We start from the raw sequence: 17,934 nt of genomic DNA, 5'->3' as shown, positions 1-17,934 counted from the left end.
GTTTTTTTTTTCTTTCCCTAAGATTGAAATCCTATCTTTTACATATTTCAAACAATACATCATATTATAGATTCTTTCAAATAGTAATTGTGCCATAATATTAGAAAAAGTGAAATAATTCACTAATTCCTTGTATGCTCTCTCAATATTGACTTTAACTTCAGTAATAAAACAATTGTTACAACAACCAAGCATAGTTGTAAGTTTTATGTCAAGTCATCAAAAACTGCAAATTAACTGTTGTCTGATTTGAGAACATAGAAGGTATAGCTCTATGTGAACTCCTTTTGCGTTTTTTTCAAAAAAGGGGTTGTCCTAAGTAAGTGACATAAAACATTTTCTCTCATGTGTTTTCAAAATTGTTACTAAATTTGTTTGGATCTACAGATGAAATACAAGGTCTCAAGTCAGAATGAACATTCATTTCCAGCAGAGAACTATTAGTTGGTCAAGTGAAGACACTTCAACCAATTGTATAAGCTATATTGCTTCACTTATACTTTTTGTTGAGAAGAGCTTGACTGAAACTAGTTTCTTAAGGTTCACTTTAAACAGATACATGGTGCTCCCAAATTCATCTGGTAAAAGAATATAAACTAGCATGTAATATATCTGGAAAGTGCTCATATTTCATACCCATACCACAAGGGGAATGGAGTGATAAAGAATATAATAAATTGTAGTGTAAAACCTAGAAAACAAAACTAGCACTCTTAAAAAAGTGGAAGTACAAACCCAGAATGTGAACAGCTAAATTAATAAAATTTATAACAATGAAGAGGTATAGTGATTTAATTTCTGAAAATACCACAACATCCCAACTCCCTGTGTAAAAATGGCAAAAGGGGTTTTGGATGCTAGGTGACTTCAGAACAATTGTACATGATTAGCAGTGCTATTTGAAATCCTTCCAAAAATGAGCTTTAATTCATTCATCTGCATAAATTGACTCCATCAAACTTCCATTTTTAAATACAACAGTAATAGGAAAAGCAACACACCATAATGATATAAAATGGCAAAGCAAATCTGACAAAAAAGTCAAACAAGTTATAATAAATGTAGTACTTAAAACATCTCAGAAAGGAATGCAAAATGCCTTACACATATGTATGCTTCTTTATCTATATCTATATCTAGACCTACGCGTGTGTGTGTGTGTGTGTGTGTGTGTGTGTGTGTGTGTGTGTGTGTGTGTGTAGTTGCCATTCAAAATGTAGACATCAGAATGCTGGCACTCAGAAGGACAGTGCCAGCGAGTACAACGTTCAAAATGTAGACAATTCAGAATGTAGATGGGGGTAAGCGGGGGTCAGTATTAGGACTGGGAATACACTTGTGCCAATATTGTTATGCTAGGAGTAGAGTAATGATTAGGTAGAGGGATTGCTTTAGTTTTGTACAGGTTTTTGGAGTATGTTGCTATGTCAGAGCCTGTCATGTGTAGTGGTAGTAGTATTATGGAAATGATTTTTCTAAGGTAAGGTGCAGGGTTGCATTTAGCACACATTAGTAAGATGGTGCAGATGGGGTATTACAACCCTGCTGTGAGGCATAGGCTGATTATGAATATAGCCCTTTCTTTACTTTGAAGTCTGATCCATGAGTCTATGACTAATTCTGCAGGTACCCCTAAAAGTCTTCAGAAGAGTCCTCTTCACCACACTTCACACACTATTTCTAGTCTGTCCTGCCAATGCATAGTAGATCCCAAAATACCTTTGCTGCAGTGCCCTTCCACCTTGTTTCCTTATGATCATGTCATCCATTTCCAAGTTGTTTCTTGTCAGTGAATGTATATTCTGTGTGGCAATCATTATTTCATATTCAGAAGACTGATGGGTTTTACAGTCAACTTTCACTCAACAGAGCTTTCACAGGTAACCCAGGACGGGGTCAATATTAATTAATCAAAATTCCAATTCTGCAGATACCTATTCATCGACTCCTATTCAGAGAATGTCCTTTTATCAAGCATTCAGATCAGTGAACTTTTTCTCAGGGCACTGAGTTATTTCACCATGTGGAAATGTACCCTTTTTCCCACTGTAGTGTGATCTCAGAGTTGGTATATATAAGTTAGGGTGGGTGTGGGGGCACAGCTCCTTACTTTGATGGGTTTGTTATAATGAGGTATGTATCGCTTAGTATGTTGTTCTACTAAATTAGTTACCTGGGAAAATGTTCACTGATTTGTGCATTCAATAAAAGAGTAGTTTGCTGAAAAGGGGTTGATGAATAGTTAATTGCAGAATTGGAGTTACAATTAAATAATATAGACTCCGCAAGATGATACCACTCATGCAGTAAGTTACTGACCCAGGGCTGCTGCTAAGCTTTATGGTGGGCACACACTGGCCACTAGAAGAACACAGACTGCTACCACCATTGGCAGAGGTCTCTGGGGTAACTCAGAGTTTGTCAGATCCTCAGACTACTTATTATCAGAAAATTATGCCCAAATAACCTAGATCCACTTTTTTTCACTGTAGAAGGGCTATCCCCGAAGCATGGAGACTGCAATCCATGTTCCTCTCTTTAGTTCTACACATTACAGTTGTTGCCTAAAGCAATAGGTCTACACAACACTTCCTCCGATAGGCACCACCTAGAGTTTGTGCTGCTGCCATTGACTCCATTTGATTTTTGGGTGGTTTGAAGTGAAAAATACCCAGTGTGTTTTTGGCAGATGGGAGGAACCCCACAGAGACCCAAAAATAAAAATTTCACTCAGGCATTGGCTGGTTTAACAATTTGATGGAAACGTTGTTAAACGTTATGTCAACAATCTTTGCATCGATTTGTATAAGAAATTCCTTTCTGACCACAAAGAAAATCAGTCTGTGTCACATGATGTGGTGATTGTGAAGAACTTTTGACCCAACATAACTGATGATAAATAATAACACTGACCCCATACGCATGATTGCTTTTATAACTGTTCTGTGTTTTTTTCTGTATTTGCAACGTCTGACATTCCCTCATTATCTATTTTTGTCAGACTGATTCTTTAAATGTTTCATATGAATATGAGGAGAAACCCCCTCTTAGGCACCAAGTCATAATATGAAGAAAATAAAACCACTTATCAAGTCAGCCAAAGCAGTAATACTGACCATGATATTTTAGTTTATGCATATCATAGCAGTTGCTCCAGACAGAAACCACTTATATATTCCTTTCACATACACAGAGTAATGCTGCCATATATATTTCCATCCAACTCAGATAGAGTTTTCGCTCTATTCTTCTTTTCTCTGTATAGTAAGGGTGAGTGCCTGTCACAGACTGCAAACTGTGCTTAAGTAAAATATTACAAAACCCATGATAAAGCATCTGTATTGTTAAGCAAAGTACAATATGTGCGATTCTTCTGTGCTATCTTCATAGAAACTATTCACTTGTATCTCAGCTAATCTTATTCTTTATTACATTTTATACATGCTCCTTAAAACTTTTACACTGTCTTGAAACAACAAACTTTTCTGAATATTGAACATATAACATGGTGGGTAACAAAAAAAAAAAACACAAAAAAAAAACAAGCAGTTTCATATAATATGATACTGTTGAAAGCTGGTGTACTTCTAAAGCTGTTCACCTGTATGTGACAGCTGTCAGTTAGCCTATCTCTGTTAAGGAATTACGCTACTGCCGTTATTGTTCGCATATATATACATATATATATATATATGAAAGAGACTAGTATTCTTCAAAAGTAAATTAGTTGTTTGCATTAGTTTACCAATTAGCTATAGAATTTTTGACAGCAAAATACTTGAACTCTTAATTAGAATGCCATATTTGGACAATAACCTGCCTTTTCATTATTAAACAATAGAAACAACATTTTAAGTTGGTGTGAAGAAAAAAAAGCAGAAATGTTCAGCCTTACCTTCTCAATCACTATCCAAACAATTGAAGCAATATCAAAGTATTTATGAAAAAACATACTTACTTAGCTAGATAAAAGTACAAGTTTCAACAGGATGGCCGAGAGCTGAATGCCTCAGGAAAGATGAATGAGTAGCATGCTGGCTTTCATCAGCCTGTCAAAGAAAGCAGCAGTCTGTAAGGTGATGGGGAAGGGCATGATGCAACAAAATAAATCAGAATCTCATTCAACATAACAATATCTGCCAGTTCACAGCTGAGTTTCCCTAAACTGAATAAACTTCTAAGTTTTCAGTCAAATGATTTTAACAAAATTTGATTATTTTATCAAAATCTTTCTGAATACTAGCATTTGTAATATGAAAAATCTAGTTTAAAGTGTGCAGGCTATTGCTATGTGATTTAGTCACATCAAAGAATTCTCTGAGAAATACTCAAGATGTAACTATCATTTTATAACATTTCAATAAAAATATTTAAAAAGACATCTGTCATTTTGTTCTTCTGTCATAAAGAAGGTTTCTGCTATATGGCTGAGGCATACATGTGGCTAGTAAGCATTGTGCTGCTCTAGATAAATTTACTCCTTCAAACCTTTCCTATTTGTTGCTAAATCAGTAGCACCACCTTACTCATGCATAAAGAGAACACACACCATTTCACTACCCACCTTGATCCCTTATTTTCAGAACAGAGATAACATAAACATTTCTAGGATCTCTCCTATTTGGTCTCCTATCCCTGGTACTGCATCTTTGTAAACATCCCCTTCAAACATCCCAACAATGATTTCATGTTGTCAGCAACATATTGACCTGTTAAAAACTCACCTCACCTGATGAACCTGTTGCCTGGGGCAATGCCTTTATATGAACTAGTTCCTCATAGTGATGCATCTACCTGAATGAGATCTTGGGTTGTAAAAGTCACCTTTTAATAGATATATTCTCCTTAGTAATAGATCTCTATTCATAATATCCCTGTCTCACTTGATCCAGATAGTATCATGCCCCAAACACTGTATCACATGTTTGATTGTAAAAAACATCTCCCCATCTACACAACTGATATAATTTCCCCACTACCATATAATTGTTTCTCAACCACTTGTTCAACTACTGCTGACATTTTTAGATTTCTTGTACTATATCTTTGTAAATTAGACTATGAGTCATGCTATTACATCGCAGGGTGAATGCATTTCTGAGCAGCCTGCAGCATTGAACTGCTGCCAGTGGAATTAATAATAATAATAATTAATAATAATAATAATAACAATAATAATAATAATAATAATAATAATAATAATAATAATAAATAATATCATCACGTATTACTTGTTAGATTTTTTTTCATTTCTCTTTATTTCTGAAGCACAATCTTATTTATATTTCAGAGCCAACAGCATATCCATCAAGGATGCTGCAGTTTTTTCACTCTCCGATTTAGGTATATAATTATGGCTTTACTTGCCAGAAACTCAGTTGGGAACCATTATTTCCAAAGTGTTAAATGTTCTGCCTGAACCCAGGGGGTACAATTACTTCTTGACTTTAATTACATTGAATACTTAACAACTCTGTCTTCCACAGCTGGAGGCATGTAATGAGGTAGTTCTGCTTAAATATCTGATGTCAGAAAAAATTAAATTTCATGAATCATTTTAATTAATGAAATGTCTTAAAGAGTTTCCATTTTGGCAGATGGTTCAGATATCATTCTAATCCACTTGGTCCATGCTGATAGCAAACTTACTGAAGAATGCCTATTCTCCAGAAAACCTTTGACAGAACTGGCTCTCCAAAAAGGAAATTTGCAGTAATGAAGACAAGAACTCTCAATAACCTTGGATATCAATACCATTATTGTTGGACCTATAGTTTTTTGTTCTTTGTATGTTAGCTAGTTCTGTTAGGATACACTAGAATGGTCCCACTATTTCCCTCTCAAGTTTTTTCTAGTTACAAAGCTGGTCTTCACTGATGTGCAGATTGTACTAAATGTCTTCCAGTAGTGGATAATGTACAATAAATATTACTGTCATTTCAAATTTGTCAGCAAATAACTACTGAAAGAAAGGAAAACCTTACTGGTCAGGCAGGCAGCTGGCAGTTTTATCAGGGCATGTTGTTGTTGTTTTTCTTTCGGCTTTTCCCGGTTAGGGGTTGCCAAAGCGGAACTCTGGTCCGCTAATCATTGGCAGTAGATTTTTACGGTGTTGAGGTGCCAGCTTGATGCCCAACCTTCAACGAAGGCATGCCCATTCATGCATGTCTTTCGAATGCTACTCGATTGCAGGGGGACATGCAGACTCCACACAGAAGGCGCTGCAGCTGAGAATTGAATGAGAGTGCTGTGAGGCAAATCTGTTTACTATACACTTTTTGACATTATCTAAAGCTTGTAAGTAACTTTTGGCAACAGTAGTTTATATCCTAAGTTCTACTTTCTCCTTAGCTGTTATCAAATAATGTTAGTGTAACTACAGCCCTTGCATACAGACAACACCTCCATGCACATTCACCAATGAACTCTCATGAGTACATGCACATATACATAAGTGTGCCCAAGACATGCATATTCAACACTGTCATTGCTGTCATCATACCACCGTCACATCACTGTATACAGTTTATTCCCAAGACATTTGTTTAAAAAATGACAAGACTGTAACAAGTAGCTTGCACCTTTTAGAACTTCATTGAAATGAGCACCATATAAAATCTTCCTCTGTGTCTTTATATTAAAAGTAATTAGCAATATAGTTTTAAAAGCAGCAGTTACACTGCTGTACTTTGTGCTTGCAGTGGCAGAAGAAATTATCTGAGTGGTGAGTGTACAGATTACTCTCAGATTTTATATATTTTGAGAACTGTGGAAGAATGTAACATAGCCAGATGAAGACAAATGTTTTCAAATGTTTATATCAATGATAACGTTACTAATGCATGAAAGGAGATTTCCTGAACCTCAACTCTCCAAGAGTTGGTTCCTCAACAAAGGTGGCATTTCTATATAAAGGCATTGTCAGGGAATCATGCAGGCATTAAATGCCATGTCTGAGTGCTTTCCCCTTCCACCATTGTAGTGCAACTGTGGAGCTGATTATATTAATTAGAGAGTCTGGTGGCCTTATGCCCTGCAAAAAAGGTATTTTTCAGAAAGTTATTTTTGGTGGGATGATTTTTGGGGAGTATGGGCTTGTAGGATTGTAATTCGTGGAAGCTATATCAAAATTCATACTATCAACATGTTGAGATGCCATCTAGTGCCTTCACTTCAGATTTGTAAATACACCATACTATGAGGTATGTTTTTGTTTGTTTGTTTTTGGTAAATTCTCTGAATCCCCAAACTCCCACCATTCTTGTTACTTAAATATTTTGTCTTTGAGGTTGCATGTCTTCAGAGATGAATATAATATTTGATTTCATAATAAAACTATGAAAAGCACTTGGCCCTGGGGATGTCTCGTCTCATAAAGAGAATAATAAAGAAATTGCAGTGCGGACTCAGAGACTCACACCTCAGAAGGTCCAGGAGTTTATATTTTGAAATTATAAGGATCATCTCCAAAGCTAAGTGTAATTACCACTTCATCATTTTTCATCTATTCTTTACTATTGTTTCACAGGTTACCCACATTTTTATGTATAATCACTTTGAATATAAACATACTGTACTTTTTTTTAATCATTCTTGTCTTTGATAATTGTTTGTTTGTTCCTAGCAGTGCTTCACAATATATAAAGCATTTATATGTTAGAATACGCATGCATTCCCTATTACTATATTCTAGAGATAGCTATGGTCATTATTATGTTACTAGGTACAATTGCAGTTGCAAACATATTTCTTCTCCATCTTCTCAAACAGTAATTACGAAGGCATTGTATACTTATATGAGTATGTCACTGTGGTATGTGATTTGTTGCCTTAAGGACAATGTAGTAGCTGAAAAGGGTCCTGAACCAGCCCATCATCCTGGTTCAGAAAATTAAGTGAAATAGGTAAATGAATAAAAAAGTATATACATATATATATATATATAGAGAGAGAGAGAGAGAGAGAGAGAGAGAGAGAGAGAGATCCTTCATGATATTCTAAGCAAGTTATGTTTTATATACTGTTTTACTTTGTTATTTCACATTGTATTTCAGTTGCTGTTTTCTTTGCCTGCTTTTTGGCATGAAAGCATCCTATACTAGATCATTCATCCATTTAACAAACTAAATAAATATATACATACAAAAACACACAACTATATTCTATATCTATATCTATGGATCACATTCAGAATGTAAGTATACTAGAACATCGACTTGCACAAAACTGAGACCACAGCATTGATCACGTATAAGAGTATACATACAGAGCATCAAGACACACAATACTGAGTACATCTCACATCAGGCAAGACACCATTTCTGCTGTATAACACTGAAAATAGACCTGTCAGAATAACATTATTTTTGCTGGGGTGCTAGTTCCCCCTTGCACCCCCACACCCCCTGCTAATTAGATATATACTAATTCAGAGATTCACGATCCCCAGTGAAAGGGCACATTCCAATTCCCTGGGAATTCTCAGTCTCAAATGCTTTTCACAGTTATATAGCAGGAATAGTGTCTTGCCTGCTGTGGGACGTACTCAGTATTGTGCATCTTTATTAAAGTTCTGTACATTCGCTCATTTAAGTGATCAGTGATCCAGTCTTGATATTGTGCAAGTCAACTTTATGCTACATTGATATTCTGAAGTGGAACCACATATCTATATTTATCTATCTATTTATCTATATATGTATATATATAAATATATATATATATATATATATATATATATATATATATATATATATATATATATATATCAATTTGAGTGTATATATAAATATCTCTCTTTCTCTCTTTATATATATATATATATATATATATATATATATATATATATATATATATATATATATATATAAATATATATATATATGGGAAGCATTGTTTAATTCACTATTTGGAATATCAAATATTTTTATGCCAGCATAAGCAATAACATAGTCATATGACTGCAAAATGACAGCATTCATTTTTGGGAGGTTACTGTATGACAGCAAATGGGAAGGCATCCTTTCCCTGCTGTTGTGCAGTCTTTGAGTTGGTTTATATAAGTTGTAGTATATTAAATCCATCTACCCATCCATCATCAACCCCTTTTTCCATTTTGCACATGGGGTTGGGGTGTTACTTTCAACAGTGACAATCATTTTGCTCCAAGGTTTACATCGCCGGGTGGCTAGCCCAGCCATGGTAGTTTATCTGTACCACTCACTCTTCCATCATTTAAAAAAAAATCTAAACTATCAAGAATTCATGTAAGTGCATTAATATTTCTACAGTACTGTTCCCAAAGTACAGTAAAGAGTCAGGAGATGGAAGAAAGGTATGGCATGAGAGATGAGGAGAAAATAGAAATTATGAATGAGGCAGATGACTAAGAGGAGGATTTGGAGAGTGATGAAGTGGGCATAGATGTGCATGCAGGATTTCATGGCATAACAGCCTTTCAACTGACAAAACAAAACTTATAGAGTCTCTAGGGTTCTTCTGACACACCCATTTTCATAAAGCATGGGTAAAAACATTCTTAATGTTTCAGTTTCTGTAATTTCTATCATTGTTTTCCTACTATGTTGACCCTCTGGATCTAACTTTAAATTAAAAATATGATTTAAGTTGTATAATTGTGGGCTTACCTTTACTTATTAGAAAATATCCATTAATGAAACTTTTAAGCTTATGCCCTAATATAATATCAGATCTGGAATTAAAGCCTTTTTGACGTTATCATAATCATACTAAGTTGTCCTAATCATGTCAATGAAGGCTTTCAGTAGTTCTCCAGTTAACTGGGCTGATACAATGCTGGCACAGACATCTCAGTCCTACCCCTTTTATGTGCAAACTGGGCAAAGGTAGTAAGGTATGCCTGAAGGTCCTCATCCCAAGCAGGTGGGTTTAAAAGTGACACTCTTCTTAGGACAGACATCAATTTGACTACGAAAACCTAACTATTGGCTGCCACCAGTATAGTCTATACTAACTCCTCTGCCATGGATATCTTGGCAATTGCACTCATATACATGAACACTAAAAATATTTCCAGCACATTCCAAGACTATCTCCCTCTTTTTGCGGAAATTAAACTCACAATTGCAGAAGCTTGTCACAGAACTTTGGCATTAATAACCACAATCCACCGATGTGTGAAAGTAAAGCACACGAGTGAACCATATATAAAAATGCACAGCAAGTGTATTTAACTCATTCTATCTTGCTGGAGCATTTTCAAGTTTCCTTTGGCAGGAAAGAATTCTAGCTTCTTTTGCAAAATTGTACTTCACTTTGGTTGATGCTGTCTCCCAGAGCCACTGACATACATATCAACTCCACTTCTACAAAGGAAAATGCTGTCTGACTGGGCTTCATATGTTCATAGCTTCATAGGTTGGTACTAGGCTATCGGCCCAAGGACCTAAGTAAGCCTAGCCAACAAGGTTCCCTGACTTATGTCACCCAAGAAAGTTATTTTCCTGTGCCCCTGTTGAGCAGAGCTACAGAAGTGTTCCCCTGGGTGTATTTCCTATTTCCCATCCACTCATCAAGATTTTTCATGAAGAGTGCTAATGAGGAACTTTGCTTGACATAGATGGGTAGCTTGTTCCAGAGTATGGGAAGTCTCTGGGACAGGAATCTATCCCTCCAGCATGTCCTGTTTATTGTGGTGACAAGGTTTAGGTCCCTAGATCATGTAGCTTGGAGGAATTGGGATTTCTTTAGGTGTAGCATGTCCAACAGCTCTGGGTTTGACATAGCTTTATATGTTAGGCAGAGATCACCTCAGAGTAGGCGATATGCTATGGAATAAAGCTAGAGTTTTTTGAGATGGTCAGTGTAGGGCATTTGTTTGAGACCAGTAATCCTCTTTGTGAGGTATTTCTATGGCCTTTCCAGCTGCTGCAGATGTCTTGTGAGGCTCATTCCAAAAGGGGTGTTGTACTCTATAATGGGTCTAATGAGTGTTGAGTAGAGGGGAACAATGACCTCTTTTTTCCTGGATGAAAATCCTTTTGTGATGAGGTGTGCCACATAGGAGGATTTCCTGACTACTGTGGCAATGTGATTATCAGAGGAGAGACTACTGTCCACCTGGGTCCCAAGGTCTCTTATCACACATTCTGCATTAAGAAGACTGCCGCCTATGTGGTAGCTCATGGGTACAGTGTTTTTACCAAAGGGGATGACAATGCACATTTTGGCTTTGAGCTTGAGGCCATGGTTCTGACACCAGGCATCTGTCTCAGTGAGGCCCTTCTGTAGGATGTCCACATCATTTGGGGACTTGACTATGGCTCCTAGTTTGCAGTCATCTGTGATATTCATTAGCCAAAGGCCTTCTGTGTTAGCCTGTACTTCAGAGAAGTAGATACCAAACAGGAGAGGTCCCAGGGCTGAACCCTGTGGTACTCCACTTGTCACTGGTTGGTCTGCAACTTTTATAGTGTGGGTTCTGTCAGTGAGCCAGTTGGCAACCCATCTTGTGACTTAGGGATTTATACCTAGTTTAGTGAGTTTAGCTATAATTCCAGAATGGGGGATGGTGTTGAAAGCCTTGGTGAGGTCAAGATAGGCTGTGTGAACCACCTTACCTTTGTCTATGGCTTTTGTGACTGCCTCAAAGAAGTCGATCAGGTTCAGGAGGCATGATATGCCTTTCACAAACCCAAACTGGGTCGGGTCCAGAGTTTGGAGATTACCAGTGTCTTTGTTTATGAGTTCCATGATGATACATTCCATAGCCTTACAGACCAGGCTTGTCAGGCTAATAGAGCAATATTTCATGAGATCAGTGGTGGTTCCCCCTTTGTGGAGTGGGATAACTGTTGCTGTGCTCCATTAAGTGGGCACACATGCTGACCTGAGGTTATAATTGAACATGGTGCTTAGGTGAGGAGCCAGTTTGTTCTGAATTTCATGTAAAACACAGCCTGAGATGTTGTCCGGTCCCATGGATGCTGTGTGTTTGGCTTTAGAGAGTGCAGCTTTTACCTGCATAGTTGTGATTACAGGAACTCTGCATTCTTCCTGTATAGATATGGGCCCTTTAGAGGGTGACGGGGGGTAAAGTTAGCACTGAAGCTACCTGCCAGGATGTTGGCAATATCAGTTGGTTCTGTAATTTTCGTGCTGTTGTGCTGTAACTCAGAGAAGATCTGGGTGTTGCCATTGAGATTCTTGGCATAGCTATAGAGTGCTTTGTGGTTGTCCCTAGAATCAGTGGAAATTTTGTTTTTGTAGCTAGCTTTGGAGGCTCTTATAAGGGATCTCATCTTCTTACTGAGGCTGACCAGGGAGCTCCTCAACTCATGAGGATTTTACTCTCTTTTGCAACAGTTTCTTCTGTCTGTTGTAGAGTTTGTTTATAGTAGGGGACCACCAGATGGGCTTCCTTTTTTTGGAGGATTGCGTCTTGGTTCTGTTTGGGATAGCATGATCCATGCACGTATGTAAGTGCTTATAGAGTGCATCTGTGTAGGATTCAGCAGTTGTAACTGTATTGTCCATCTGCATGGGTGTCATGAAGTTTGCTACTTCTGTCTTAGGAAGCATGAAGTTGGCTTTGGAGAAATTTTTTACTATGGTTTCCTTAATGGGGGTTGGGGCAGGATGTGAATATTTAGGGTGATTAGCTTATGGTCGGGTCTGACCAACCAGGAGTTGATTTCAGGTGTGGAACACCCGGTCACTCATGTCATTCACCTCTTTTCATACTGCATCCAGTTGTGTATTTACCAAGCCTCTTTATACTAATGCAGCAGATATTTATTTAATGGCTATTTTTAACTGTTTACGAGGATTGGTCCAATGACCCTTTTCAGTCATGACTCTGGCCCATAAGGAAAGAACACAGACTTTTGTTTGACACTATTAATTATACTTTGACTTAAATTATTCAATCCATGTAAGTGTATGCATTTGGTTTAATGTCATACAGTTCAAACAAGATAAGTGCTGGGATGCAAAACTGAATATGTAAAACATCTATTAATCTGACATAACATTAAATGAATATACTGGTAATATGACATATGCGTGAGGGCAATATAACTAATCACATTGACATGCAATTATAAGTTATAAGTCTGTCTAACAAAAATATATGATGCTTGATTTATAGTGTAAGCTATTTATTTTATTTGACATTTATTTACTGGGAAAGCCCCACTTGGAATAAAGCCAATTTTCAGCAGAGGCTCAGGGAGAAACGTTCCAGATGCACATTTTTGTAATATGGGAGGAAGCTGAAGCACCCATAGAAAACCCAAACAATCATAGGGAGGACATGCAGACTCCACACAGAAGGCACTCCAGCTAAGAATCAAACAGGAGAACCTCTTGCTGTGAGACGACAATGCTACCGCTGCACCATTACACCAGCACTGTTTGATGCTAAATTCAATATTTGCAAAACTATATAAAATATAAGTAAAATATACATCAGATTATTGAACTGATCCTAAATCAGTCATGATTTAGAATGATGCTTGGCTGACTAGTCTTGCTATCCATTGTCTCCAAAGCAATTACATGATATCTCATTGTGCACATGTTCAGTAACGGATTACTTCAACCCTGGGAGTGGATTGTGGCATTTTATCTCTCTAGTGGGAGTTTGTTCCATAAGGTTGGGCACAGTCTGGAAAAGACACATTCTCCTGTAACTGCTTTGAAAGAAGGCAAGGAAATAACATTTTCTTTATTACACCTAGGATGTAGGTTTAAGTCTCAGTTAATGTTAGCCAATTATGTTTACTGAGGATGTTGCTATAGTGGGTACGAGTCTGGAAGCAATGCAAACTGGCAAATTTTCTTTTCTGAAATCTGAAACCTGTGGGTATTATAGGAGTGAAAGACTTACACTGGTAAGCCACATTCCAGCCTTGGATGAAATACACAGGGCAAGGTCAACAATAGTAGAGAGGAGGTGGGGAATTCTACAGAATAATTTTAGTTGTGAATGCATTTTATTAAATACATTGTCAGTGTGAATTTTGAAGGTAGGGGAAGTGTCAAGAGTAAGACCTAAGTATTTGTATTCTGATGCAGTGGGAATGTTATTGTCATGATTGCCAGATATTTTAAGTTGTGGCGGTTTATGTAGGGTGAAAAAAAGCATACAATTATTCTTTTTAAGGTTATTAAGGAGGTTATTTATTTTTGACCAGGAGCAGATGCTAGAAAAGGAAAGTTAAAGATGAGTTTATAGGCTTGTGGGAGACTTGCGTGTATTAAAAAGTAAGATGTCTTCAGGGTGCAATGCAACATTCAGTAAGGGAAAGCCAAAGTATTTATTTATGATTCATTTTCTGTAAAATTCTAGTTAGTGGGCTAAGATTGGAGACTGGCCTATGGACTTTTTGGGTTTTGGGAATATGTTCTTTATGAAGTTGGATAACAATGGCATGTTTTAACATCAGGGTGACAATTCCTAATGTAAGGAATAGATTGAGGATATAGGTAAAATATTTAGAAGTTTTATCTATCAGCTGATATCCCAAGGAAGGCAGAGTGCAGTGAATTGATGTTGGAGAGGAGAGTTTTAATTGTTTTAATAAGGTGTTCTCTTTCATGAGAGCAAAGGCATTAGTAAAACATACCTCACATGGATCTATGACCTCTTGCAGATTTAAAAGTTACATTAGGAACTTCCTTTTCTCAGCCCACACTTCTTTCTAAGGATGTACCCAAAGATTTTAGCCTACCTTCTCTTCTCTTCACATCTACAGCTCATCACGTGCACTGACAACATAATAATCTTTAACTACATCCACAAGGACTCTACAAGTAAAACACAGCTATAAAAATACATTAACTCCCTTAATTCCTGTCTCATTCACCACAAACTAACACTTAATTCCACAAAAACAAAAAGCATGATATTTGTCATGTTAGAATAAGTTAGAAAATCCCCCAAGTGTACTCAGTATCACAACACTTTGTGGCCCACCATTAGAAACAACCAGTTACAAATACCTTGGTTTGTGGCTAAATCAGTCAATGACATTCCATACCTGCATCGAGAAATCAAGGAAAAGTTAATTCACTTCTCTTCTGGGATAGGAAAATATCACCCTACCTATCCAGGTTAGCTGGGGCTGATACAGACAAAGGAGTCCTTCTGTCCCATTTTCAATATGAACTACCCATAACAGCCACAGCTTCCAAGAAGAAACTATACCACACTACAGACTACTGAAAACATATTCCATCACTATGTCAGTGCCTCACTCCAATGAACACCACTGCTTCACTCTCAAAAAAAAAAAATGGCTTCCAGTGAATCACATAGTAGACCTGCTGCTAGAGTCTGTTGTCTTCAAACTGTTCCAAACCAACTCATTCCGCCACTAGCTGCTAGACTTTATATTAAAACCATGCACACACACACACACACATACACACACACACACACACACACACACACACACACACACACACACACATACACACACACACACACACACACACACACACACACACACACACACACACACACACACACACACACACACACAAAATGGCATTTGCTTCCCCAATCCTCCCTGCTCCCAGTCTCCACAATCCAAGCTATACTGCACCAACCACTCTTTTTTCATCCGTGCTCCAAATATACGGGGATCTCTCTCACCTAAAGGAAGTTCAACCCTCTCTCCTGCCCTTCAGAGATGAGCTTACCATTCCTTCATAATAAATCAGACTGCACTTGTCACACAACATGCCACATCACACTTGGGCCTCTCAGTCTCTAGCCTTATGCTCTCCCAACTACTAACACTGCTTAACTTCACCTCTATCACCCTCCCCTGCCCTGATTGTGATCACCCAGCAGCATTTTTACCATGATGTAAAACTGAAATATTATTAGGTACTTCTGTCTGTCTTAGACTTAGGCTATCTAATATTATCATAGCTTCTGTCTGCCCACAAACCAATGAAATCTGGTGGGTATTGTCTGTACTTGTACAATGTTGCTAAGGCCTGTAACTTTTCAATGTAGTTCAGTCTCGGAGTTGGTATATTTAAGTAGTGTGGGGTGTGGGGCTGCAGCCCCTCATGTGGGAAGTATAGGGGGGCATGCCCCCCTGCCTACAACATTTAGTTTTTTTTTTTTTTTTAATTATTTTTTAGGAACATTAAATGTTTTAATAGTGCAATCATTAAAGGTCGACCTTTAGTGATTCGAACTATTAAACATTTGATGTTCTAATATAGACTCCCTGGTCAATACCCTCCTCCTCATCTGAAAAAAGTACTCTGGAAGACTTCTGAGCCAAAAGCTGGCTTTGTTCTTACTCAAAACCAAGGTAAACTATATCCTTAAATGTGAGCAAATACTTACTCATTTCCTACATGTCCTCATTCTTCTTTCTTCACTCACTTTCTTACTTCTATCAATTTCTCTTCCCTGACTTTCTCTCTAAATATACCATAAGCCTGCTTTTTCTCTCACTTCACATTGCAATTCCTGTTTGCATTATAATAACCTACCTTTAATTTCTCTATACACTGGCTAAATTTTTTCTAACTATTAAATCATTGTCATATAATTATATCTATCCTTGAGCAATGTTTTCATGCTACATCTAATTTGGCATAATTATTTAAACTGTATTTGTTTTTTGTATTATTTTTAAAGACCATGAAATTATTGTTCCTAGAATGTTTTGTAATACTTTAGAGCTTTTCTCCTTGGGTCTCCAATGAAAATGGACTTTTACCCAGTCGGACTTTCCCAGTAATCAAATGTCAATAAATAAATGAATGTAAAATTGTAAAATGTGCATTTCTGTCAGAAATGTTACTAAAATCTTTTAATTGTTACTGTACAATATTTGTTGTATACTGCTGCTTTATCTTCTGTTATTTTTTTCGATATGTACAAATTTCTACCTCTCTGTTACATTTTTTTTCTTTTTTGTGAATTATTTCACCTAGGTAGTAGCTGCAAATGATCATTTGTGATCAGTGTACTAACCCAGTAAATAAATGTAAAATAAACTATAAAAAAATAAAGGATGTTCTGTTGACAATGGACTGTTCATAACACTAATCCAAACACTGTTTACATATTTTGAGTCACTTGTATTCTTCAAGCATAACTCAGGAGTAGGCTTTAACACAGTTTCTGTTTCTGCACTGTGTATCCTATGCAGTAAGTGTGATGAAATGGGGCTTAACAATTAGGTCAAGAATTGAAAACTGACAGTGTGTAAGTATCTATTTAACTATATATATGTGTGTGTGTGTGTGTGTGTGTGTGTGTGTGTGTGTGTGTGTGTGTGTGTGTGTGTGTGTGTGTGTGTGTGTGTGTACATGTAGGCTCCTGAGTGAAATGTTGGCACTTCAAATGCTGAGTGCTGACATGCTGAAAAAAAAAAAGATCAAAAATGCAGGAGGAGAACCAAACAATGCTCTTTTCCTTTAAACTTCTTTTTTTGCATGGTGCAACCCCCACATACCCCCCAAACTTATATACATGAACTCAGGCATGAGCTCTCAGCTCCATTAGGCACCCTATTCAACCAAAGCCTGAGCACCGGCTTTGTCCCAGCTTAATGAAGGACAGCCACTGTCATCCTTCTACACAAAGGTGGAGCATCCACTAACCCAGGCAATTATAGTACCATCAGCCTAACTAGCCTGATCAGGCCATGGAACCCATTATCATAGACCTATAAACAAGAACATTGGCAATCTCCAAACACTTGACCCCACATAGTTTGATTTTGCCAAAGGGAGATCATGCCTGTTAAACTTGATTGGCGTCTTTGAAACAGTCACCAAAGCCATGGACACGGGGAAGACAGTGCACACCGCCTACCTTGACCTAGCCAAAGCCTTCAACACTATCCCCCAATTGGGCATAATAGATAAACTCTCCCAGCTAGGCATCAACCCATATGTTACCATATGGGTAGCTAA

The sequence above is a fragment of the Protopterus annectens genome, chromosome 1.part1 (assembly GCF_019279795.1).
Source record: "Protopterus annectens isolate FY-2018-M chromosome 1.part1, PAN1.0, whole genome shotgun sequence".
Taxonomy (NCBI): Eukaryota; Metazoa; Chordata; order Ceratodontiformes; family Protopteridae; genus Protopterus; species Protopterus annectens.
Note: the sequence above shows the minus strand (reverse complement) of the source record.